Here is a 27,981-nt window from a genome sequence, read left to right as displayed (position 1 = left end):
TCCTGTTTCCCTCATTATTTTATGGTTGCATCTCACTCCCGTACTGAGCACCCCCTTCACCCCCACCCACCCATTGATCTTTGGTGGAAAATATTGGATTTCTTTCCTGGGTAATGACTTTTACACACCCACCAATTATGACTGAAACCCTGGATTGAAGGTGTTGTCTGTCATATGGAACATTTGGAACATTCGGAAGAGTTCTTTTGGAAACTTGCTTGTGATCTTGAACCCATGTGCAAGATCAGCCTTTCCCTACTTTGTATTTAAGAGGTGTGAACTAGGCCTACTGTAGGATTGTGGCATTCCCGATGTACTAAATGCAATTTTCAGACCTTCGCACTGCTTTATGAAGGTGGACAATGTTATGCTTGGAGAGTTATTTTTGTACCAAACTCAGGAGCTGCAACAAAATTTTATTTGTATGTATCAAGTTTTAGTCATCAAAACGATGCTGACTTGAGAGTAGTGGAAAATACAGTCAGTAAATGAAGACATAGGAACAAGGTTCTTCTGTTTTCCTCTGGCTTAATGCAGTGAAAGTCTGTAACGATCCATGGATGCCACAGCTATCCATTTTTTTTGCAGACTGAAAAACATTAAGAAAGGTTTAGTATTTCTAACAAGTAATGCTGATACACTAATATGGCAGCATCACTAAACCACAGATTACATGTAGCGTTGAAAATCAAGAACATTGCATTGCTCCTTAAAATACTCGGGTAATAAGATTTATTTTAGATATTATGAGATGTTTATCACTTGAGAGCAAAACAAATTGAGAAATTCCACACATTTTCCACAGATGTTAGTATTTTAAGTTTTTGGGCTTTTTTTTGGCTGCTATATATATTTCTTTTTTCTTTGTCTCTCTCTCTCTCTCCCCCTCCCTCTGTTTGTGTGTGTGTGTGTCATCTATCTCTGTTACTCCCTCTTTTTCTCATATCTATGAAAACAACAGCCACCAAAAGAGGGAGGGAGAAAACTCTTTTGTCTTCTATTTAACAAGCGAGCCTCCTTTCATCCACAACTGGCGAGAGCCCAGGTTCAGTGTGTTCTTACTCTCACTGGTTAGCCAGCTGGAATCCAGCCCTTTGATTGCTTCAAAAAGGTCTTTGTAACTACCTCTTCAGGTTTAACTGCTAAAGTACTGCAAGTACCAACATGCAGTGGAATTTGATTTTGTGTTAATTATTTCTAATTTGCTTTATGGCGCCGCGATGCAATAATCTCACAAATCATAATACGAGATCATTTGTTCCTTCAATTTTAAATTATATTTTATTCAAACATTATACAATTTAAGGCTTTTAACACCATGTAATGTGTGCCTACATTGGAATGCATGTGATGTGTTCCAAAGAGCTATAAATTGAAATAAATTAGAGACTTTTTAAAGCAGGGTTTTTCAAAACAAGTAACAATTACCAATCTGGTCTTTATACCTAATTGACACTTGAAAGTGAATTGTGTGCATTGCGCCTCTGCTTTCCATAATGGCAAACAAGCTGGAGTAGCCTGTCTGATGCTGCCATAGGATGTGACCCTGTGGGTGGAGCTGAAGGCTTGGAATTTGCGACTGTCTACATGCAGAGTTCTCAGCAAACTCTCATAATATGTTGATTTATCAAGTCAGTTTATAATCAAATTTCATAGCCGTTTCATCACTTCTAATTTTTTAAAAAATATCACTTATTGAGATATCTTTACATTTAACGCCAGGTTAAAGTCCAACAGGTTTGTTTCAAACACGAGCTTTCGGAGCACGGCTCCTTCTTCCATTCCATTCCATTCCATTCCATTTCCATTCACCTGAAGAAGGAGCCGTGCTCCGAAAGCTCGTGTTTGAAACAAACCTGTTGGACTTTAACCTGGTGTTGTAAGACTTCTTACTGTGCTCACCCCAGTCCAACGCCGGCATCTCCACATCATGTTTACATTTAACAACCACACTATTCCCATGTTCGTGGATTACTTAGTACATTAATTTCTACTAAATATTGTGCCATTTATTTTCACATTATTTACTATAAATGCAAAAATGGATGTTCTTCCTCGTGTCAAATTCCTGGAGCAACCTTTGACTCTGTCTTATATTATGTCCTAATAATCTTTTCAGTTGAACTTTCCTCCCATGCCTTTTAGTCCAGGCAGATTTTGCTGGGAATAAGAACTTTACATCTTTTAGTACATTACCAATCCCCCCCCCCCCCCCCCCCCCCCCCCCTTCCCAAACCGGGAATTTCTAGTCCTGCCTGTCCCCGAGAGTTGAAATTCCTGCCCAAGGTCAATGGATCTTTCAATCGTCCGTCAAATTTCCAGCCCTGCCCGCAACAATTTACCCGGTCGGCGGGACCAGGAAATTCACCCCTAAATATCAACCCTTCAAAATCCATTACATGCAGCATCGCAGCGGGAGCAAGCTGGGTCCTGTTTTATCCATCCAAGTATTTTTGTCTGCCAATGTGGAAGAATTATTTGAGGAAACTTTCTACTACCCTGTCTTCAAAACTGTCCTGCAGGAAAATGACTCATCCTACAATGAGTATTAACTTAGTGGAAGTATTTTCTCTGATGTTTATTATTGAGAATGGATTTATGATTTTGTTCCACATATGGCACAAAGGAAATTTTCCTAGCCGGTGTAAGTAATCCATTTGTGGATCTATATCTGGTTCTGGGAATCGGCTTTAATACTAAGTTCTTGGACTGGAAAGATGGGCGGCTTGCATTTTTTCTTGGCTCCCTGAACACCCACAATAAAGGACAGCAATATTTCTTGAGTTCAGCACTATTATAATCAGTATTGTGGGTGTTTAATCATTGATGACAGTGATTAGTGGAGTGTATCCGGCTTTCCACCCAGCCTGTCAGGCCTTGGTTCCACCATTTTAGGACTGAACTCAAAGCCCCAATGCTAGCTTTCATTAGGCTACCCAAGTTCTAGTTTTAAAGCAAAAGTTTGAAAACACACTTTCCTCTTATAGAGTTGTGGTTTTATATTTCTGATCCCTAGCCTCGGGTATTGTACAAGGATCCACTCCGTTTTAATACCTTTTGTGTTTTGTTTTATTTAACTTGTGCCAAAAGCATATGATGGACACATAAAAAACTTACCTGAATATGATTCGATCATTGAATTGTTGAAACCTACAAGAGGGAATGGCCACCTGCAGTTCTCTCTGGCTCAGCCATGTGTCGAACTGTTAAGCTGTCCAAAGGATGCTGTGGTATAAAGAATGTGATTCTCATCGCAGCTATGGTGCTATTCAAAAGTGGTGAATTCAAGATCTGTTTTGGTGAGCTGGGGGAGGAATCGTTGACATGTGCAGTAAATGGTCAAACAAAGAGTACATACAAGAGAATCTATGGCAGCAACTTGCTGAGGAAAAAGTGCAATTTTCTACAAACTGAGACTTTTTAAGCTACTAAACGTAAATCAGTTGAAGCACTGGGCCTGAGTTCATATATGCACTCACTAAAATAATGTTCCTTGCATTGAACATTATGCTTCCTGATGTATGTTCATATTTAAGTTAAAACAAAATTTGGAAAAAATAATCACGTTGCAATCATGGTGATTGCCTTAAATATTGAGGGATAGTTTAAAAATGTGATAGGTGCAGTCGTTGTGCTTTTTCCCACTCACATTTTCTGGTTTCTTCTTTATCTCTCTCCTATTCTCTCCTCACTCTCCTTGTGAGAAATCAGCAGTTGTGTTATTCACGTATTATTTTTGTCTAGATAATAGAGGTAATTAATATAACTCTTGGAGCTATTTAAACACTCATTCTTTGATGAATCATACATGCCTGTATTGAGATACATATGATTGATGCCTACAGTCTCAGCTCATACATGAACAATGGCCATTTCAGTTAGATACTAGAAAGCATCCAGCACCTTTGGGACCATATCCCAGAAAAGAGACAACATTTTGCAAAAAGGAGTGAGGATTGAAAACTTAACAGGAAAATATAAACATTGTCTTTTTGCTCTTGGGTAACTAATTTTAAAAAATCTTCCCAAACTGACTTTTAATTAAATAAAACAATTATCATCGAACAGCAGTGTGGAACAGAATGTTGGGGTTTCAGAGTTACACTGGCAAGTTCTGTTGTGTTGACTTTGTGAAACCAACTGTGGTAAAGTACTGAGCAATCTGCAAAGGGGGGTAGGGAGAAAGCCACTTTGGGCATTAGTTAGCATTCACACAAAGATTATATTAGAAAGTAAGCAGTAAGTAATAAAGGCAGTTTATGATAATACCAGTTTGAGTAGGTCTCTCAGATTTCCACAATCACAAATCAAATATTGAATTAGTCAAGAACACTGTCAGCAGATTGTATTACTTCAGTTTCATAATTCTGTCTAATCCAATTCAGCAACAAAATTAAAAAAGACAAAATATCCAACATTTATATTCTTCTTAAAGGTTTGTTATTTTTATATTGCTGCCTTGATAGGCAGGAAAGTATGAGACCTGATTTCAACACGGGACATGTGTGCCGGTGTGAAAACTGAGGCCCACCCATCAATATTTAATTCCAGAGTCCAGCCTAGACCGAACAGGAACCTCAAAGATGCCTGAAGGCGGAAATGGAATTTAAGTGCCAGGAGGCGACTGCTTTGGACCAGAAGAAACAGGCCCTTGCACTAAGGCAAGTGATGAGACATAAGGTTAACTTGTGAGGTCTGGAGGAACACACCGGGGCCACCAAATCATAGACTTATCTGGGCTTCTTCTATGATCCTTTTCACTACTTGCACTAACTGGTGACTCCAACACTGGGCATCAAATACACAGGAACATATGAAATTATATATGATATTTAAATATAAATGAGGTACCTCCCCGTGACAAGTGGCCCCAACACTAACACGTTGGAAAGTGTCTGACTGCCAATTTAACCACCCTATTCCTGACAGTCAGGAAATAGGGTTTAAAATCAGGCCTAGGACATTGTCTAGCAGCCTTAAATAGATTGGCAAAGTTAGTGTGCAGTTTAACATAACTTTGAAGTTATAGCCCTCCTAAACCATAATCGGAATAAAAACTTTGACTGCAGTCGGCTCTGCTTAAGTATATACTGTACTGCACTATATAATCATGAAATTATAGAAACTGTAGAAGCAGAGGAGACCATTCAGGCCGTAGGCCTTCAACGGAAGCTGCTCCTGTATGAGTCTGCAACTGGAACTGATAGTTAGAAGATCCTCAACGAGGGAGAATGGGAATTCCTCATCTGTTAAGAGAAAAGTAAATTTCTCTTGCAATCTGAAACACAGGGCGAGATTCTCTGGTCTCCCCAAGGCAGGAGTGTCCCATTGGTGGGACTGGAAGTTCACTCCCGTGTGAACAGCCGAAAGACCTTGCCCACACAGTCTGCTCCCAGAACAAACTGCAGCTGAGACCATCAATCAGAACAAGTACTGGGGAGGCAGTGCATTCCTACCAATTTTCAGGGGGCTGTTGGTCAGTGTTGCATCCCAGAAGACAAAATGTGTACCAAGAGATGAGTTACCTGGTGGAGAGACCCAACAGGGCAACAAATCTGTAGGCAGGTTAAAGGCAAGGATGTCCGCTGTCATAAGTGTAACAAATCCTTCAAGAAAAGGAAGACCACTTTTGTCACAGAACAGTCTTGCATATCATTCAAATACTTTGTCATTTGCTGCTGTGCAGGTGGCTGTTCCGGAAAGCGAGGACAGGAAGTTAATATGGTGATTTTTTGCATTTTCTACACACTGGGCAAGGAAAGTGGCTCTCGGGGTAACAGAACATAGGTTGTGACAGCCTTGTAATGTCAAAACTTCAGTCCTGCTGTAGTTCAGTTGAACCTATTTGCATAGGTTTCTTTTTTATATATATATATATATATATATATATATATATACATTTAGAATACCCAATTCATTTTTCCAATTAAGGGGCAATTTAGCGTGACCAGTTCACCTACCCAGCACGTCTTTGTGTTGTGGTGGCGAAACCCACGCAAACACGGGGAAAATGTGCAAACTCCACACGGGCAGTGACCCAGGGCCGGGATCGAACCTGGGACCTCGGCGCCGTGAGGCAGCAGTGCTAACCACTGTGCCACCGTACTGCCCCGTATTTGCATAGGTTTCTGCCCATTTTATTCTTTTTTTAATATAAATTTAAAGTACCCTATTTTTTTCCAATTAAGGGACAATTTAATGGGTCCCTGGCTGATCCTACTGTCTGTACCTCTTACCTTTCTTACAAAGTATTCCTTTTCGTGAAATTTAGTCTTTATATTTCCAATCTTTCAGATTATGGTGGATCAGCAGGTATAAGAATCTCCTGTAGAGTGTAGGCTTCCTTCTGTTGCAGATTTGTTTTTGATGTAACTGTACTTGTGTGCAGTTTCTGTTAATGCCACCCTATGTATTCAAGTTTTAAAATTTTCAGAAATTTTTGTCATTTTGTTCTGTGTTGGCCCATACAACATTTTGCTTGCGGTAGGAAGGTCAAGAACATAAACCGCTGGACTGGACACTTGTTTGTAGTAGGTCTGACAGCTGTGGATTTTGTCTTTGAGAAGATTTACATGTAAGTGTAACTCCCGAAAATACCAATCTGGTTTTAATATACCCAAACTGTTACACTTTAGATATTTGGACTAGTTAAGCAGGAAATGAGGGAATGCACAAGGGAGTGCATCAACACCAATGAGCAGATGGATGTTCCATGGAGTACATTTGAGGGACTGGCAGCAGTAGAACGGAGAGCAGATACAGGAGACTACACATTTTGAGCCCAAAGCGATTAAACAAGTGAATCTATGTGCGTAAAGGTAACTTGGAGCTGAATAGCTAAAAGGCTTGAAAGTTACAATCACAGTTGATTTTCTTGTTGACTGATATTCAGAAGTATATTTTGTTTGAAATCTGCATGGATAATTTTGACTTTAAAATAAACTTATTGTACATTTTTTGAACTTGGGATACTTAGCCAGATACTGGCAATTTGTGCGTCCAGGTGCGACATTAGAGGTGCAGCATCTGGATGAGTTATTGTGGGCGTTTAAGCCCCAAAAATGGACAGCACTTCCTGTAGGTAGGAGAGAACAGGAAAATGAAACCCTGCAGCTTAACCCTTTTCGTACAAAATAGAGCTTATAAAATTACTGGAAATTCTTGAGAGTAAAATAGGCAGGTATAATGAACCAAATCTAAACATTTGATTGGATCCAAATGAAGATTTTCTAAATGAAACTACCCTCTTAAATGTCCTGTGACTTTCACCCAGTAATGGTTGCCCTTGTTGATGGGGCAGCTGCTTTGCTTTAAAAGCACTTGTTGGCCTTCTATTCTTTCTCTTCTGATTCTCTTCATATGGGCGGCAGTGTGGCACAGTGGTTAGCACTGCTGCCTCATGGCTCCAGGGACCGGGGTTCAATTTCGGCCTCGGGTGACTGTGTGGAGTTTGCACTTTCTCTCCATGTCTGTGTGGGTTTCCTTCGGGTGCTCCGGTTTCCTCCCACAGTCCAAAGATATGCAGGTTAGGTGGATTGGCCATGTTAAATTGCCCTTAGTGAGGGTGGCATGTGGCGCAGTGGATAACACTGGGACGGCGGCACCGAGGACCTGGGTTTGAATCCCGGCCCTGGGTCACTGTCCGTGTGGAGTTTGTACATTCTCCCCATGTCTTTGTGGGTTTCACTGCCACAACCCAAAGATGTGCAGGGTAGGTAGATTGGCCACACTAAATTGCCCCTTATTTGGAAAACAAATAATTGCGTATGCTAAATTTATTTTTTTTAAATGGCCCTTAGTGTCCAAAAATGTTAGGTGCAGATACTGGGTCACGGGGATTCAGTAGAGGCTCGAGCTTAGGTAGGATGCTCTTTCCAAGGGCCGGTGCAGACTCGATGGGATGAATGGCCTCGTTCTGTGCTATAAATTCTATTCTATGATTTATAGTGGGAAAACAAGGCAGACTGTGTTTCAGAAGAAAGGGAACACAACAGTGATGAGCACTTTCATGTTTAACGCTGGTCTGTCGCATCCATCACGCATGTTAACTTGGGATCCTTTAATTCCCAACAACAGGTGGATTTGGATTGGGTGGGACGTAAACATTTCCTAAATTTCAGACCTGACCCCCAACCTGCTTCAAACCCACATACTTCAGTTTTAAAGTAGAGAGGACTGAAGGAGGGCAATTAATCTGTTCTCTGGAGGTGTGCCCCTCATTTAAATATTTTAATGAGACTGTGTGCTTGAAATGTTTCCTCTGTTACAGCTTTAACACTGGTTGGCAGGGTTTCCCGCTTCAGGAAACCTGGAAGCTAAAGCGAAGTGAGAACTGCTGGTTGGAGCAGGTAGTGAACTGCAAGCAGTGCTACAAAGGCAAAGGCACAGGAGTGTATTACTCCTGCCCAGTAAGCTAACTGTTAACATACCCAGAAACATACACACCCACATTACTTTTGTAGGGTGTTGGATATCGTTTGGTAGATCTTGACGAAGTCTTCATAGACTTAAATAGGTTCACTGTTTTATTTATTAACTACAAGAACTACACACACACACACTCACACACACACACACTGTAAAGGGTTCAAACTGGGAACTGTCTCCATACTTGCCTGCACACAGGACTTAACTGACCCCTAGGTGTGAGTCATGTGTTCTTTTACATCACTGTGGGCAGTGCTGTACCCAGTCCCACATTAACCCTATGTGTGCCAGACCCTTACACTGCAATTCCCCTCCCTCTGTACACCATTTCCTACACAGGCAATCTGATAAACTCCATGGCTTGCCTGTGATCTCCTCCATGGGCGCCCATGGTCATCTTCTCATATTTTCAGACTGCTAAACCTCTCCATTCCACTTTCCCATAAATCTTGGAGCCAGTTTCTTTGTACATACATCAAAAGTAATGAAATACCCCACAGTTGTCAATGGTTTTAGTTAGCTGTTGCTCAGACATGCTGCAATAAATAAAAGACAAATGAAGAGGGATACCATAGATAACACGAAGCATCGAATTAGGATATGAATGGAGCCTGCACAATGGGAGATGAAATGCAGCATGGCTTGGAGCTTGAGCCAGTAGTGATTGGGGTAAATTAAACTATGTGGAAGAAGCTAACGGTTCTTTTGTGGAACTAGAACAGCTTTAATTTTTCCAGTTAACAGGATAAAGGGACACTATTAATTAGGCCAATGTGACACTCATCATTGTAAATCCTGATGCACTATTCATAAACAATTTATTAAATACAAAATGCTCCACCAGTTGCTGAGGTGCTTTTATACACGTGAACAGACTTTTTGGACACTGGTTACATGTTGGTCTGCCTGGGATATTGGCATATAATCTATTGTGAATAAAAGCTATGCCCCTGTGTTAATAATGTATTACATTTTGATTTAAGACCTTTACTATTAGTAATTCGAGAAAAGGTTATTATAATTGCTAAAAACAGCAGCACAGCAAGAGATTTACACTCAGCTGCAGGTTTCGGAGAGCTTACATCAATATTTCTTTCTTAACCTCTGAAATGTGTCTGAAATGTGCATTTTTTAAAAATTACATTCCGATATTGTGTCAGTCGTGGCTCAGTTGCTGGCGTCCTCACCTGAGTCAGAAAGTTCAAGGCCACTGGAGAGGGAGTCAGAGACAGTCAGTGGGACCTCAAACCGAGGTCCTATCTGACCTTGGGTGGATGTAAAAGATTCCATGGCACTATCACGAAAAAGATTGGGGAGTTATCCCTATGTCGTGGCCAATCCCTCAGTCAACATAAAAAGAATTAACTAGTCGCTGTCACATTGCTGTTCTTGCAACAATGACTACACTTCAAAAGTAATTAATTAGATGTAAAGCACTTGAAGATGTCTGGTGGCCATGAACGGTGCTATACAAATGCAAGTCTTTCTTCCTCTATATGGTCAACATTTGTACACGTGTGTACATATTCATGCTTAGCTGGAACACTGACCTTCAAATGTCCACTTACTACATACATTAAAACAATCATTTATACAACAATTTTTTGCAAATGTAAAACTCCAAAGAGCATTCAACCAGGAGAACGTTTTGCAATCCTGCATTACAAATATAGGAAATATCATGGAATTATTATGGGATATCACAAGTTACTTTGTAGGATGAAAGCATGGCCAGTGGCAGAAAAATGTAGGGCATTCAGAACACAACCAAAAGCACCCCATCTTTTCCATTAAAAAGACCTGGAGGTGAAAGACTGGCTCATCGACCAGTTGAGGAGAGTAAAACCAAGTGACATGTATCTGAGGAGAACAGATAGATTTGTGTGGAAACAGCATGAGGAAAGCCAGCAACAGGCAGAAGGCTGTGTAAATTAGCCGATCTGGGGCTGGAGCCAGTCGGATTGTGTGCAGGAAGCCGGAGGACAAGTCGAGCACAGGAAACCTAATGGGAGAGCATTGTTTAAAAAAAAAGGAAGGGTTGCATGGGAATAAACTGTTAAGTAACTGTGTTGGGGAAAGATACTAGGATATGTAAAAGAGTCCTTTGTAAGTAACCAAGGGAATACAGAACAGTAGAAACTGGAAGTGAAGAAAGAAAGAACAAAGTTTTAAGACGTGATCTACCCGAATGGGAAGTCCTGTCGTGAACGCAAGTAGCCGGGTGTTACCCAGCACTCTGAGCACTGAGAAACCACACTTCAAACAACCATTCGGGTAGATTAGGGGCTACAGCGGGGACCTTGCAGCCGAGGCCACACTTAGTCCCGTTGTTTCTGCACAGAGGAGCTCTGCTCGCCAGCACGCAGGTGGCACTGCCAGGGTGCTACCCTGCTCAGAGGGTAAGCACCTGGGGCCTCCGCTCCCCTGGGAGACCCCCAAGAATGCCATTCCATCTGGTCCCCATCTGTGGGGACCAACACTGAATGACGCTCACCCGAGATCTCCAAGGAAAGGGAGTTAGATTCCCACATCTTGGGTAGATGATGAGAATGCATGTTCGAGTAAGACTAGCAAAACAAGTCATATACCATCACATAAGGAGATATTGGTCAGATGACCAAAAGCTTGGTCACAGAGGAAAGCAATCTAGAAAAAAGGGGAGAGATATATGGAAGAAATTTTAGGCCTTGGGGTCCAGGCATCTGAAGGCATAGCCACCAGTGTTGAAGTTATTTAATTGGAGGTGCACAATAGGCCAGAATTTGAGGAATGCATATCTCTTGGAGAGTTTTGGAACTGGTGGAGATTACAGAGATAGGGAGAGGTGGGACCATAGAGGGGTTTAAAAATAAGGATCAGAATTTTAAAACCAAGACATTAATTGACCGGATGCCACTACGCCAGCTAGCAAGGGGGGTGATAGTGGAATAGAATTTGGTGCAAGTTAGGGCACAGCCAGCAGAGTTTTGATGACCTCAGTTTATGGAGGGTAGGATGTCAGAAATCAGCCAGGCAGAAATGCGCTGGAATAGTCAAGTCCAGAGATAATGACGGACTTGATGAGAGTTTCAGTAGCAGAAGAGCTGCGAAAGGGGTGAAGTTGTGCGCTGTTAAGGAGGTGGAAAGAGGGGTGTCTCAATGATGGCACAAATATGAGGCCAGAAGCTCATCTTGAGGTCAAATGTAACACTGAGGTTGCTAAAAAGGCTGGCCTAATCTTAGACTGCTGACAGGGATAGGGATGGAGTCAATAGCTAGGGAACAGAGTGTGGAGCAGATACCAAAAGTAATGGCTTCAGTCCTCTCCGTATTAAATTGGACGGAATTTCTGCTTATCTGGATGTCAAATAAATAATCTGATAATCTAGTAACGGGAGGAGTCGGGAGAGACGGTGGGGTAGAGTTGGAGATTGTCAGGGAAATGCAAAAATTGATGCTGTGTTTTTGAATGATGGAGAATGATTTTCTGCCGAGGAGCAGCACCTAATTGCGAAATAGAAGGAAGCAAATGTACTGGAGCCAAATTTGCAGAAAACGCAAAACTAGGTGGAAAGGCAAGTTGCGAAAGGGATACAAACAGTTTGCAAAGAGATATTGATAGGGTAAGTAAGTGGTCAAAAAGGTGGCAAATGGAGTATAATGTGGGAAAATGGGAAGTTCATTTTGGAAGGGAGGACAAAAGAACAGTATTATTTAAATGGCAAAAAACTGCTGAATGCTGCAACACAAAGGGATTTGGGGGGCACCTCTGCACAAAACACAGAAAATAATCAGGATAACCAATGGAATGTTAGTCCTTATTTCAAAGGGGTTGGAGTATAAGAGTAGGGAAATCCTGCTGCACCTTTACAAGGTACTGGTGAGATCACATCTGGAGTACTGTGAGCAGTTTGGTCCCACAATTAAGGGATATGGGGAGTGGGCGGGAAAGTTGAGTTGAAGCCCAAGGTCAGCCATGATCGTATTGAACGGCGGAGCAGACTCAACAGACATAGTGGTGTACTGCTGCTCCTAATTCACATGTCCCTACTTTAAGGCTTTCCTAAAACTAACCTCTTTGGCTAAATTTTTGGACACCCCTCCTAATGTCTCTTTTGCCTTGGTGTCTAGTTCAGCTAATAAGGCCTCTCTGCAATGACTTCAGAGATATTTCTACATTATAAAGTGTGATACGAGTACAAGTTGTTGAGAGTGCCCAGAGACATTTTTCGATGTTAAAGGAGATTTATAAATGTAAATTATTGTTTCAATAGAGAGAGTGGTGTTTACCATACTGCACATGAAAAGTAAAATGGATATGCTGCCTATTCGAAAATGAAATGAAATGAAAATCACTTATTGTCGCAAGTAGGCTTCAAATGAAGTTACTGTGAAAAGCCTCTAGTCACCACATTCTGCCGCCTGTTTGGGGAGGCTGGTACAGGAAGTGAACCGTGCTGGTCTGCTTTCAAAGCCAGCGATTTAGCCCTGTGCTAAACCAGCCCCTAGTTCAAGATCAGGATGAGATCAAAAAGCCTTCTTCATCTGTCAGTTCATTGCCCCTGCTAGAACTGGTTTGAGTGAGGGTCAAGATTAAGTCTGGGCTGTGATGCAGTCCAGGCTTGCATAGCTTTAAACATTTTTTTAGAGTATCCAATTCATTTTTTCCAATTAAGGGGCAATTTAGCGTGGCCAATCCACCTAACCCTGAACATCTTTTGGATTGTGGGGGCGCAACCCACGCAAACACGGGGAGAATGTGCAAACTCCACACGGACAGTGATCCAGAGCAGGGATCGAACCTGGGACCTCGGCGCCGTGAGGGAACCATGCTAACTACTAGGCCACCGTGCTGCCCCAGACTTGCATAGCTGATTTATGCTTGTATTAAGGCTCACGTATGACAGATGTTTCTGTGCAGGTAGCATATTCTGTACCCTGGAACGGCACGGTAGCGCAGTGGTTAGCACTGCTTTCTCACGGCGCCTAGGACCCGGCTTCGATCCCAGCTCCGGGTCACTGTCCGCGTGGAGTTTGCACATTCTCCCCGGGTCTGCGTGGGTCTCACCCCCACAACCCAAAGATGTAAGGAATAGGTGGATTAGCCACGCTAGATTGCCCCTTAATTGGAAAAGAAATTAATTGTGTACTCTAAATTTATTTTTAAAATGGAGGGGAAAAAGCATACTTTGTACCCAACAAAAGGTGAGACATCATTTTTTAAAATTAAGTTATCAGGATCCCTTCAAATCCTTGCAGGGAGTATTAACAAACCTTGCAGGGAGTATTAACAAACCTTACAGGGAGTGTTAACAAACCTTGCAGGGAGTGTTAACAAACCTTGCAGGGAGTATTAACAAACCTTGCAGGTGGTATTAACAAAGAAAAAGCTGAGCGTATCAGATTATTAAAGATAAAGACTAGCACAGTCCTCAGGTTGTCAGCCTAAATCTAAACAGCCCATTGCTTCAAAGCTTTTACCATGTATTGTTTACATTGTGTTTGGGCATCACCCAGGAGAGTGTGAAGAAACTGTGGGAGCAAGTGAGTATGTGAACAATATTTAATCTCTATTGCTGAGTTAAGCATTGAGCTAAAACAGTGTTCAACACAAATGAAATATTTGGCTGGTGGAAAGGGAAATAATGTTAGAGGGCATGGAATATTTGAATCAAATAGCCCATTTTATTTTCATCCATATCTCTTAAATAATATCTAATGTAATGAACTGCTGGAAGATGTGTGAAAACAATAAAAGTAAAAAGTTAACTATAAAATATATTGAAGCAACAGTGACAATTTGCATTTATATAGCATCTTTAACGTAGTAGAGCATCACCGGGCCCTTCATAGGAACAATTATCAAGGAACATTTGATACCGAACCACGTGGGATCATGGGGCAGGTGACCAAAACATTGGTTAAAGAGATAGGCTTTAGGAATATTTAAAGCAGGAAGAGGCTGCTCAGGAAGCCTGCATTGGGGCTTCAAGAGGCAGAGCATATTACAGAGAAAGGAAGGAGTTAGGCCATGGAGCGGTTTGAAAACAACAATGATGATTTTAAAATGGAGGAGCTGCTGGACCAGGAGCCAATTTAGGTCCACGAACAAAGGGATAATGTATGAATGCAATTTGGTGCAAGTTAAGGCAGCAGGGTTTTGTATGAGTTAAAATTTAGGGAGGGTGCAAGGTGGGTGATCCACATTAGAACAGTCAAGCCTGGAAGTCACAAAGGCATGGATGAGGGTTTCCATAGCACATGAATTGAGGTGGTGGTAGAGATGGGCGATGTAAGCGAGGAATTGGTGATGGAGAAAAACAGTGTCAGAAACGGATATCAGGTCAAAACAGGGTGCACTGATTGTGAACAGTGGCTCCACAGCCACGGAGAGTGGTGGAGTCAATAGCTAGAGACATTGTGGCAGGAACTTAAAACAGTGGCTTTGGTTTTCCTAATGTCTAATTGAAGGAATTTTTGTTTAATCCATACAGCAATGCAGGCCAGCAACAAGATAAATCACTGGCAATGGTATGATTGAGAGAGGTTATGGTGAAGTAGAGCTGTGGGGAGCTACACCAGGAGCTGGCAGGACTTGCAGCCCACTTGCACTACCAGGTCAATATTGTCTGCAACAGTCAAGATCACCGCTGCCTTGAACATTTTTTCCCAACTAGATCCTTCCAGACACTAGCTGGTGTGATTTGGTCACTGTAGCTGCTCAGCATTGTAGAAAAAGGTTATTGATGCTCCCACAGATGGACCATGCAGTCAATTTTCTTCTCAGTCGAATCAGCTAAATAAAAAGAGAGAGTTATCCAATTCTGCAAGCTGGCAGGGTGCCCTTAGATGCACAGAGCATTGCTGTGACAGTTACCAAATTTCTTAAAAAGCCTGACATCATTCTAGCCTCACTCAAATTGCTGTCCCAGCAATATCAATTTCCGGCAGTCAATCTGCTCCAGGTATCAATGGTCACTGGGTATCTGCTTGAGGTTTACTCTGAAAAGCATGGCTACTTGCATTGAAAAAGTCATATTATACAGTTTTGTCCTCTTTGCATGGCTTGAACCCAACATGTTATGCTACCACTCCACCTGTGATACAATGGACTTCCTATAGGGTACTTAATAGATTCAAAGAATTATTACAGCATCATGGGGAGGCCATTCGGCCTATCACAACTGTGCTGGCTCTCTGAAAGAGTGGCTCCTATTCTAATCCTCCTTTCCAGAAAATCTGAGTCTTTCTTGAATCCTTCGATTGAACCTGCCTGCACTGAGGCAGTGCATTCCGAATCTTAACCATTTGCATGATAAAGATTTTCCTCATGTCCCCTGTGCTTCTTTTGCCAATTACCTTAAATTTGTGCCTGTTGGTTCTCAATCCTATCACCAATAGGGACAATTTCTCCCTATCTACGCTGCCCAGACTGCTCATTATTTTGAATACCTCTATCAAATCTCATGACCTTCTCCAAGGAAAATATTCCTAACTTTTCCAAGTCTATCCACATAATTGTAGTTCCTCATTCTGGAACCATTCCCATCATTCTTTTCTGCTATTACTGTAAGACCTCCTCATCCTTCCTAGGACCAGAGGACCAGAGAGTGGTGAGCATCTGGAACGGGCTGCCAGAGGCAGTGGTAGAGGTGGATGCGATTTTGTCTTTTAAAAAACATTTAGACAGCTGCATGGGCAGGGCGAGTACAGAGGGATATGGGCCAAATGCGGGCAAGTGGGGCTAGCTTAGTGATGGAAATTGGGTGGCATGGACAAGCTGGGCCGAAGGGCCTGTTTCCATACTGTAAACATCTATGACTCTTACGTGTGGTGCCCATAACTGATGCATTATACAGCTTTTGAGAATGAATCCGTATTTTATTATACAATTTTAACATAACTTCCTTGCATTTGTACTCTATGCCAATATTGATAAAACCTAGGATGCCTTCTGCTTTATTAACCATGTTCGCAAATTGTTCTGCCACCTTCAGTGATTTATTGCACATGTACACCCAGATCCCTCTGCTCCTGTGCTCCCTATTTAATTGCATTTGTTTTTCTCTGCTTTTCATCTGCTCGGTTCACAGACATCATGCGAGCAGCCAGCCAAGTGCCATACTCTCTGCCACTTAGTTTCTTGTCTAGTTTGGACTTTGTACCTCCCCACAGACGAGATGAATGAACTGCTAACTAACTGTGGAGTTGAGCTGCAGCCAGGCTCCTCCCTCCTTCCTGTATTGGCAAAGTAAGCCTTGGGGTTCCAGTGCACTGTTCCACCAATAATGTTTTTTTCTATTTAAACCCATACAGTTGTAACCAAGGACAGGTCATAAATGCAAAGAATTTCCCTAAATTTCATTGACACACTTCCTCACTCAGCTTTGTAGGTTTCGTCTTAACAGCCAGTGATATACATGAATAAATCTTAATGGTTGCATATTTGAAACTCGGTGCTTTAATGCATTGTAAGATGATTTAAAAAAAAAAGAAATACCTAAATCCATGGTGGTTACATATTTGGTGAGCTTTGTGATTTGGTTGTATTTGTGTGCAGGAGCTGCGGAGACTAGAAACTTTTGTATGTGAATTGCCTGACAGGGAAAAACAGGAAGGCAACTTCCTTTCTGCAAATGTACTTTATTCCTGATGAAGTTTTCTGAAAATGTTTTGCTGATAGCTACTGGGGAAAAGGGTACAACACCAAATTAAAAGCCAGAATTTTAGGCTTCCTCCGGAGTTCCTGCCTGCCCTGACCTCACAGAGATTTTGCCTTTGGGAAGCCTGTCCTTACCCAAATTAAAGCCTTTAAGTGGCTATTTACCAGCCATTTCCCACCCTGCTTCAATTTCTAGGCTAATGGGTGGATTGTAACACAGTGAGGGTTTTGTCAACCGCATACAGTTCCTGATGGTGTGGCTGGACGTTTGTGCCATTTCTGCTCTCTTGCTGCTTCTCACATGATTACAATTAAAGTGGATACAGAGTGCATGGGACATGGGATATCAGATTTAAAACAGAGATGAGGAGAAATTACTTCTCAACAGGTTGTGAATCTGGAATTTACTACCCCAGAATGCAGTGGATGCCGGGACATTGAGTAAATTTGAGGAGGAGATCGACAGATTTTTAATTGGGTTGAAGGGTTATGGAGCACGGGCAGGAATGTAGAGTTGAGGCCAAGAGGAGTTCAGCCAAGATTGTATTGAATGACGGAGCAGGCTTGAGGGGCTGAATTTCCCACTTCTGCTCCTCGTTCTTGTGTTCTAATGTAGTACCTGCAGTGAGCAATACCTGAACCGTGGGGCTGGTCTGCTTCATTGGTCCGATATTGAATCTGATGAGGCCAAGAGTCCACCCCTGGGGATGAAGAAACTAGTTCTCTAGAGAATACCTCATCATTGACTTCCGCCAGCACAGTTACAACCAAGTAGGGGGAGCTCACGTGTATATTCAGGAGCACAATCAGGTGAGCACACCACAGACAAGTCCCAGCATCTGAGGGAGGATGTGACGAGAAGGTCTCCAGAAGATCAGCGAACTTTGCTGAGTTCCATGTTAATGATTGGCCTCTGGTCGCAGCTCCATAAATCCCCCTGAACGTGCAGCAGAGGCGAAGGGAAAGTAGGTCGAAGATGTCAGGGTTGATGTGCAGCTTTGCATATTGTATGGAGGAGTCCATACACTGCGTATCTCTAGTATTTGAATACACTGCTATCATACGTGAAGAGGATGGCGAACCAGGTCGAGCATTTAATCCATATGTGCTTGAACCTGCATTCCATCGCTTTAGGCGTGGGCTCAATGAAGCAATTGCTCAGTGAGTGGGAGACGAGGCTCCTGGAACGTCCTCCGGGTATACTTTCAAGGAAACAGGGAGGGGCCATTGCTCAACCAGAAGAAAGGCAGCATTTGCTAGCTGCGGTTGAGGCCTTCCTGTCAGGGCACCTAATCCAGTGCACAAGACCCAAGGCTTTGAGCCCACAAGGCCCCATGCCCCCAGATATTGACAACCCATGATCTTCCAAGGCAACAGATCACCACATTGAGCAGACTGTCTCTAATTGAGCTGTTGATGTTGAAGTTGTACCTAGGTATAGCGGTAGGAAAAATCAGTGGCAAGTATGAAAAAATTGGCCTGGATGATTTATCAATATGTTTATCCTCTTGTAAAAATACGTACAATATATATTTTTTTCACAATATCAAAAATGTTGCGGCATATCATAGTCTAAAATTTAGTGGTCATGGCACGTTTGTCACAACATGATGGCTGGAGAGGAGATATTATTCCCAAATGAGAGGTGTTACATTCTCGTCCTTTATTTACTATTCATGTGAATAGTTCTGTGATGATCATTCTGGGGAACATGGCTTAAAATGAAGGTAGAGCTGGAACCCCTTCTGTGCACTCTAGAGGATATTGACCCTGTTCACTGTCAGCAGGTGTAAATTAGACTGATTCAGTTGCATTCAAAGTATTTCAAAGATGGTGCTGGATCAGAATAATTGGGCAAGGCAACCTTTTGTAAGGATGTCATGTACCCTTAAGATGTCCTTGATACCCGCACACAAGAGGCACTGTGGGTCTGAGAAAGGTGCACATCTTATTCTACTATAGGTGGTAGAGGACACAGGTTTATAGTTAACTTGGCAATGGAGATGGCAGGGCTAGGCCTGTGCCCTGGGAAGGCAATGGTGGTTTGCCGATGGAGTGATGGTCATGCAAATATCCTACTATTGTGCACACCTGGCTTAGATCAGGTTGTCCCTGGAATCCTTTGCACATCCCTCTATGGCCTGGCATCCATAAAAGGCTAATTTGGATTAATGGCCTCCTTCCTCATGATCCAACAAATTCTTGTGTTTTGAGAAGGGCAGATTTCCTCTTCTCCTTGCAACATCTGTCTGTGTTGCAGTACCAGGTTCTGCAGTGCACTGCAGACCACTGCTCCACTGCTAGTTGTGACACCCTCTGGGGTGGGTATTGCAGAGCCCATTTTAAGAAGCCCAGTGGTGTGCACAATGATGGCTCTGGTGGAGGCATGAGTTTGATTGTCATGCTCCCTGCCTCACTGAGAATGCCTCACTGGTGTCATCCACCATTTATGCAGGGTATAGCCAATATTACCGATAATCCGCCCATCAACCTGGGCTGGGGATTCAAGAACTTCTGGGAACCATGAATTGCACAAGATGTGTGCGTTGTGACCACTCCCTGGGAACCAAGCACATATCTATATTATTCTTCTCTTGCAGTTGTATACCAATTGTACATTCATGGAGTGAAACCCTTTATGATTTACAAATTCCAAAGGCTCAATTTCTCAGGAGTTTTTAAGGCCACGTATGTGCCTTTGATGACACCTTGCAGATGGGGACTGAGCGATGGCATCAAACACGGCTGACCTTATTGTATAGCTGTCTTCTCTGATGGTGAAGTAGATAAAATCATTGGCACGATGAGAAAGGACATCGGCCACATCCTTCATGCACCTACGTATGTCAGCCTGTGATATCACGTCACCTGCCATGCCCTGCAAACCTCTGCTGGCATAGAAATTAAGCGGCGCTGTGACCTTGAGGGCTGTTGGTATAGGGTTCCCACCAAATCCTTCACTGCAAGTCTTGATGAACAATCCGACATATCTCAGTGACTATTTCCCAGGACATCTTCAGACCACTATGCCATCACTTTTATGACACCTGGAGGTAGTTTTTCTTACATTCACATTCCAGCGCCCATCTCCACTGAAGCCTTCCCTGGATGTCTGCATCGAGACCAGCCTCCCCCGCTGGTGCTGCCTGCTGTTGCCTTGAGGTTTCTGTTGTTGGACAGCAAGAGCTTTCCTCGTTCTTAGTCTCTCCTGCTCCCGAGTGGTGCAGGAATATCAAGTGAATGAGACCCATGCTTATAGCAGTAATTGCACTGTGTGAAGAGGGCAGATATAACTGTCAGCGAATACGTATTCATTGTTCTCATTCATTTGATTATTTGGGCAATTGTGCACAACGGAATTTCCACCCACCCAAAACAATACTCCTACCAGTTCAATCGAGCTTCAATTCAACAAAGCTGCATTTTGACATGAGACCCAGTGCGTGTCATGATTCAGATCTGTTCTTGTACCTTACACCTGCCTCCTGTCGACTTTACACTCGCCCCCATCACCTTTGACCCAATACTGTCCTTCTTAATATAAGGTGACCAAAACTGCACATAGTGCCCAGGTGTGGCCTAACCAAGGTTCTATACAATTAAAGCAAAACTTGGCTACTTCTCTACTCAAACCTTCTTGCAAGAAAGTCTAACATACAATTAGTCTTCCTAATTGCTTGCTGCACCTGCATGTTAGCTTTCAGTGACTCATTGACTGGAACACCCAGGTCCCTTTGTATATCAACACTTTCTAATCTCTCACAGTTAAAAAATAAATAAATTTAGAGTACCCAATTCTTTTTTCCAATTAAGGGGCAATTTAGTGTGGCCAATCCACCTAGTCTGCACACGCAGACATTGGGGTGGGTGGGTGTAAACTCCACACAGACAGTGACCCGGGGCCGGGATTGAACCCTGGTCCTCAGCGCTCTAGGCAGCAGCGCTAACTACTGCGGCAATGTGCTGCCCCTAATCCCTCACATTTGGAAAATACTCTACATATCTGTTTCTCCTACCAAAGTGGATAACCTCACATTTTTCCACATTATCTTCCGTCTGCCATGTTCTTGCCCACTCGCTATTACTGTTCAGATCCCTGTGAAGCCGCTTTGCATTTTCCTCACAACACACATTCCCATCTAGCTTTGTGTCATCCGTGATCTTAGAAATATTACATTTGGCCCCCACATCCAAATCATTGTTTTATATATATATATAGTGAACAGCTGGGACCTGAATACTGATGCTTGCGGTACCCCACTAGCAACGGCCTGCCCAGCAAGAGAATGACCCATTTATTCCTACTCTCTGTAAACCCTCCTAATATGTTTGTCAAATATGATTTCCCATTCAGAAATCCACGTTGATGGTGCCCAATCAGATTATTATTATCCATGTGTCCATTTATCATATCCTTTAGAATAGATTCTAGCATCTTCCCTACTGCTGATGTCAGATTAACAGATCTGTAGCACTCTCTCTCTCTCTCTCTCTTTCTTAAATAGTGGGGTGACATTCGTTACTTTCCAATCTGCAGGAATCTAAGGAATTTTGTAAGAAGATGACCAATGCATCAAAAATCTCCTCTTTGAACATTTTGGGATATTGAATATCAGGTTCCGGAGACTTAATCAACCTTCAGTCCTATTTACTTCTCCAATACACTCTGCTCACTAATACTAATTTCATTCAATTCTTCATTCTCACTACTCCAACCCAACCTTTCCTCCACCGTCTATTACACTTGAACCTACACCTTTACACTGGACTTTTGCCATTTCCTGGACATTCCCACTCTTCCCGTGTATCTACTCTGTGACAATCTAAACATTTATTTTGACCCTGGCCCCTCCCTGTTATCCTCTTCCATGCTTTGGTCCACTCCCGCAGTCCACCCCACGAGAGCTTTGAATACTTATCCCTGACGCTAGACCTTTCCTCATACTGTGTAAAACAACCACCCCTGCTGCCACCCAGCAACCTGAATTCATCCTATGGGACTCCTACATTGACAGCACCACACCCATCCTTTAGGTCCATCATCCATCTTGCTCCTCCCCATCTTGGAGGACTACCACACCAAGAATATTAGGCCCTTTCCTTCACTGTGCCACCTGCACATGAACACCCCCCTCTGTGCACCCACCAGTCCCTCCTCTGTACCTCCCAGCACCCAAACACCACCCTCTGTCCACCCTCCCCTGTACCTCCCTGCACCCAACATCCCGACACTTCATCCACCCGTCCCTCCTCGGCCCACCCCTGCATACGGACATGCCCATCTTGCTCCCCAACATGCAAAAGCCAACCGTTGCCAGAGTTCAACATGTACAACTGTGAACTTTAGTCACAACTGCAGAAAGCCAACTGGTGTGCACACCTTTAATGGATTGTGAACCTGGTGCCAGGCGATTCCCATATGCTGCTGACTGTATCTCGAGAATAGGACATTTTTGAAGAAAAAAGGGATTAAGGGTTATGGTGTTCGGGCCGGAAAGTGGAGCTGAGTCCACAAAAGATCAGCCATGATCTCGTTGAATGGTGGAGCAGGCTCGAGGGGCCAGATGGCCTACTCCTGCTCCTAGTTCTTATGTTAATGCATATTCATGGTGTGCAAATGTGTTCCAAGTAAAACCCGCCCCTCCACCTATGAGGGCTTAACTGAAGCATGGGCAGCAGATCCAGGAGGTACAAAACTGAGACAAGACTGGTGGCAAGTTGTAATCACAATGTGACTTGTTTGCAAAATCAATTTCCAGCATAAATGGGGACATAAATATTTACAACAGAAAACGTTGATACCGGTGTGACATAAAATGTCAATAGGCGCTGTAAACAACAGTGCTAGCCACCGTGCCGCCAAGTTTCTTATTATCTCTTTCTTATCTCTTTCTTATCTGCTTCTGTTGGTGTATTGTCTCTTCTCTGTCCCTCCGATTATGTAGCTCTTTTTCTTCTCTTCTCTCCATAACTCTTTCATCTGTCTTTTCTTTTGGGTGGGAGTTGGTGACTATATGATCTACAACGAGTGGAATCACCACTATCTGTGGACTGTTTCTACCTTCTCCCTTTCTCTTTCACTCCGAAGTTTCCTTTGCTTTCAAAATTCAAATTAATTTTGGAAGAAATCAAATTAGAATAGCAATAAAAACTATCAGTCTGCCCTCCTTTCCATTTGTTCCTTTCTCTGTCTTGCTTTGTATCTGTCACACAGGTGGTAGAAATTTGAATCCCTATCTCGCCCACTGGACTGATTTTCTCTGTCAACAAAAAACAAATGAGGTAGCTGGCTGGCTTCATAATTCAACATCTTTCAACTGAAATACCATTAACCCACCCTTTCTTTCGAGCAATTAATGGCTCTCTTTCCTAACCCTCTGACCCTCTCACACACACTTTATAAACTATATAATATGAAACAGCAGATCCAGTCCTTGTATAATCAGAACACTGCCATTTTCTTCTCACTGCTGTGACCCTGTTTTCTTTAAATAAACTCCATTTGCATCTACCTCAATGAAGATGCTTCAATTTATCCTTTAGATTGTAGCATATCAAGAACTTTTGAATGGAAACTACTCAATGTTACAGAACAATATTCCCCAGTATAACTAACTGAATGTTACTGACAGCCAGGATATTTAGGTGCACACCGTATGATCAGACTGCATAATTAAAGTTTGGCAATGTTACCGCTGGGGGAAAACAGCAACTCCTAAGTCCTGGCTTACAAAAGTTGAGGTCTTTTAGTAACATCTTTAATAAAGGCACTGAAAGACACAGAAAAGAATAAGATAATAAATGCAATCAGATTATTGTGAAATATGTATTTCTAAAGACAAGTGTATTTTCATTAAACCTTATTCTGGGCAGTAGAAATTTCAGTCACTGAGGAGAAGATGGCAGTTTTTTTAAATCTGAAAACATTCTTTGGGAATTATGTGAACCCAGTGGCCAGATTATGCAACCTGGAGACAAGTTTGAACAATTGGAGTGACATGTTTACATTTAAAATGTGGACATAGGGTAAAGTTGACACAAAACATGAGACAGAAATGTGACAGCCGAGAGTTCAGTGGCACTGAAAGGAGTGTGCACAAATGTAAATTTGTTAATATATTCTGGACTTGTATGAAATATATTTTTGCCTGTGCATTGTTTTTAATTGAGATTCAGTGGTTTGAATTTTAAATATTTCAGTCCATGCAACGTGGACCCCGATATCCCCCTCATTAATTCCCATGAAACAAAATGGAGCCTGATGTTACTTCTGCTGTGCGACTGATGTCATGATTCTAACAGCATGTAGCAAACACATAAAAGGCAGTTCGGAATCCGCTTTAAGGCATTTAATTTGAATCAAAATATCTTGCCAGTTTCTGATTTCTTTTTCGTGATCTGAATAAAGGCTCTATTAGGACTTGCTTGTTTCCTTTTGAACATGGTGTCATGCTGTGACAATTTGGCTCCGAATGCATTTGTTTTTTCACTTCTTTGTACCAAAAGTTGGGATACTACTGGCTTCTCCTGCTTTTTTTTTCCTCTTCCCTTACATCTGGCAGAACACCTCACTTAACATTTTATGGGTTTCTTTGTCAACAGCTGAAAGAATGGGGTGAGCAAGTGATTATTTTATACTGTAGTAGTCACTGATCGAAAAACCACCTAGTGAATTTCATCCAAGGTAGTGCTTTGGCAGCAGTGAAATTAACCTATTCACCTATTTGTCTGGAGGTTTCCTTGGTGATGCAATATTCACCTGAGGCACCCATTTCTCTCCCTCATCCTGAGAATGCTCTCCCATAAACCATGGAAACGTTAAAAAAATTGTTTTAATTGAAGACTGAATTAATTTGAACAGGCATTAGTTCTTCTTGGCAGCACTTTCTTTAAAAGTAGTTATTCGTATTCAGTCAGAAAAACTGCAGTAACTATTAATTTTCAATGAAAAACAGCTTAGTTAGCTTTATCAGAAGGGGGTATTGTCAAATTTACATTGACTGAAGGAAAGAAACAGGTGGATGAATGCTTGACTACCAAGCAGACAGCCCCAGAACAAACCCGAGAGCAGCCTCATCTTACTTTATTCATTGGTCTGACCATGGTTGGTTAAGTTTCAGCAGTACTCAATATCACATTGAAGTGAGAGAGGCTCCATTTTATTTGGGAAGGAAGAACTGACGGCAACCATAATATAGCTTTTCCAATGGTTAGGCGACATCAACTCACATTCATGCTGACGGTGTAATTTTCTGTGGGCCATTCCATCTATCTTAACAGCATCAGAGCAATCAATACACCTGGAAAAATGGTCGTCATTGGAAGGGGTGGAAAAAGAATGTGAGTAACTGGTGTGTCAAGCCTTTTGTACATCAAAACAAAATTGGCATAATGTTGCAAAATGGTTTTTAATGCAAGTTTACAGTCCCATCAGTCTTAATTGTTACTGATTTGTGGATGCATGACTGCCGTAGCAGGGTAGAGAATCTTTGCTAACCTGTTTTTAAATGTTAGACAAGATGGGTTTGTGGGGTTGCTGACAGGCAATAAAAAGCGTTATTCAAGTTTTTTTTCATTTGTATGTGTGGGGTGCAGCCATGGATGTAAGCAAATTCATAGATAACTAGAATTAGCTGGCCCCTTGTCTCTCTATGCCGAATGTGTAGTGAAAGCTCTCTATAACTTGAATTTCAGCAGTAGGTAATTAGCCAGATTGTGTTAGAGTGAATGGCAGAAGGTTGTGGATGAATGGCTCTTTTGTTTCTGAAGGAAGGACCTTCTTTGCACTTGTGTGCTAGTAGACGGGTGGCGCTGGTCATACTGAGGACCCTTTATCATATTAACGGCATAGAGTCATTGTTGGTGTTGCAGTAATTAGCGAAAATGTGCAGTGCCAGCACCTTTTCCTTCTGCGAACAGGAAACTGTTGAAGAACAGTGGAGCCCTGATAAACAAATAAGTAATTTGCCAAAGCAAATTAGGATTTCTATAGACTTTGTGTAGCAATTTTTATTTCAAGTAGAATTAATCAGATTGTATTCTGTGCACCTCAGTCCTTTGGTCATTCATTGTACAACTGAGTTCAAACACAAATATTTTACGAGGTGCTAGATTCCATATGCAGTTGCCTTAAAAGTAGAGCTGATCTAAATTGTGACAACATTCAGACTGTTAAAGAAGCTTGAACATCAGGAAAAAATAGATGATGCATCTTAAAGTGTTATACTTCAACTGGGAATTCCACCCAATTGGAATGAGTAGGAAACAGTGATTCTGAGTAGAAATGAAGTGATGCTTGTAAAAGATTCTAAAACTCATGAAGCGTTAAAGCATTGCTCACCCTTTCTATCCGAGTGGCCAAAAGGCTAAAGGTCATGTGCAATGACCTGTGAAAAGGATACTAGATCAATTTAGTCTAACATGTATTATTGCTTTGAATACTGCCTTTTTAAATATAACTTTTGAGGAGGGAGTGGAATGGTTTACAGCTGCTATCTACTTCTGACCCAACCCTCCCCCATATCCTTACATTCTCTGTACCAAATTGAGTGTTGTTGGCCCAGGTTTTGGCATATTTCAATGATTGGATTGGATTGGATTGGATTTGTTTATTGTCACGTGTACCGAGGTACAGTGAAAAGTATTTTTCTGCAAGCAGCTCAACAGATCATTCAGTACATGGAAGAAAAGGGAATTAAACAAAATTCAACAAAATACAAGAAAATACATAATAGGGCAACACAGGATATACAATGTAACTACATAAGCATTGGCATCGGATGAAGCATACAGGGTGTAGTGTTAATGAGGTCAGTCAATAAGAGGGTCATTTAGGAGTCTGAGAGGGTCATTTAGGAGTCTGATGTGTCACCTCTTGGGGGAGTAAAACCTTAATCCTATTTGTTCTAGAAAAAAATTAATTTACCTTGGGATAAATATGTTTTCCCATATTTTGTGAAATATAATATCAGCCTTACTTTGTCATTTACCAAACAGAATTTAGTCAGTGGTGATATGGACTATTAAATTGAACTGAGGGGCAAAGACATTCATTTATTTCACACTTTATTTAACATGTTTCTCAAACATCCTGAATGTGCACGATTGCTTTGTTGTACAAAAGGCTTTAATTGGTGTAGGAGCATGTGGCAGTTGATGTATCCAAGAATCTATAAACTCAAATAGATGAAAGATCAGTTAATCTGTTTTTGGGTGACTGGCAAATGTGAGCCATTGGGAGAACTCCCTGCTCTTTTAAGAATAAGGGGGTGGATTCTCTGTTTTTGGGACTATTTCCCCACGCCGTCATGAAAACTGTAGCTTTTCACACCAGAAAAACTGACGTGAAAGGGTCAAATATTCCTAGCCCTGCAGGGGGCTAGCAGGGACCCAGCGTGAAACTAGCAGTTTTAGCTGAAGATACGGGCCGCCGCGCTGTGCTCTATGGCGGACTCAGCCGCGAAGCTGGACCTCCCAAATAGTGCCCCTGAATGGCGGTGTACCTGACCCGGACCACCCGCCCGCTCAAAATTTGCCCGGTCTCGTTTGAGGCCACCCTTGCCTTCCGATCGGCCTACATCCGACCATGGGTGCTGCGGACTAAGTCGCCACACGAGTATCCCAAGCGGCTGGGACCATGTTAGATCCACACTGGACCTTGGCCGGTTGGGGCGGAGAATTGCGTGGTGGGTCTCCAGTAAAGTAATTTTGATGTGAAACTAATTTTGATGTGATACATTACCAATTCATTCCTACTTTTGTTGTAGGGTGGCATTTTTATGTTTCTTACCATTGCCCCTGCCTCTCCCAACCAGGATAAGTTATTTCAAGCTACATCCTGATCGACCTGCTCTCCACACCATACCATGTTAGCTGGCACAAGGGAAGTTCATGATTTGGCCCCACAATGATAT

General features: G+C 42.3%; 1 protein-coding gene and 1 long non-coding RNA gene across 3 annotated transcripts in view; one reads left to right on the top strand and one right to left on the bottom strand.

The window, feature by feature from the left end:
• zmp:0000001236 (mastermind-like protein 2) overlaps nucleotides 1-27,981 on the top strand; it is a 461,039-nt gene that overhangs the window by 168,302 nt on the left and 264,756 nt on the right. The window lies entirely within an intron of this gene.
• Nucleotides 413-5,632, bottom strand: LOC119977430. Its single transcript, XR_005463196.1, has 3 exons — nucleotides 5,526-5,632; nucleotides 3,118-3,304; nucleotides 413-589 (listed from the first exon to the last, which is right to left on the bottom strand). It is a non-coding gene; the product is annotated as an uncharacterized LOC119977430 (long non-coding RNA).

This window comes from Scyliorhinus canicula, chromosome 14, assembly GCF_902713615.1.
Source record: "Scyliorhinus canicula chromosome 14, sScyCan1.1, whole genome shotgun sequence".
NCBI lineage: Eukaryota > Metazoa > Chordata > Chondrichthyes > Carcharhiniformes > Scyliorhinidae > Scyliorhinus > Scyliorhinus canicula.
The sequence above is the reverse complement of the archived record's forward strand: the minus strand, read 5'-3'. Positions and strand labels throughout refer to the sequence as shown.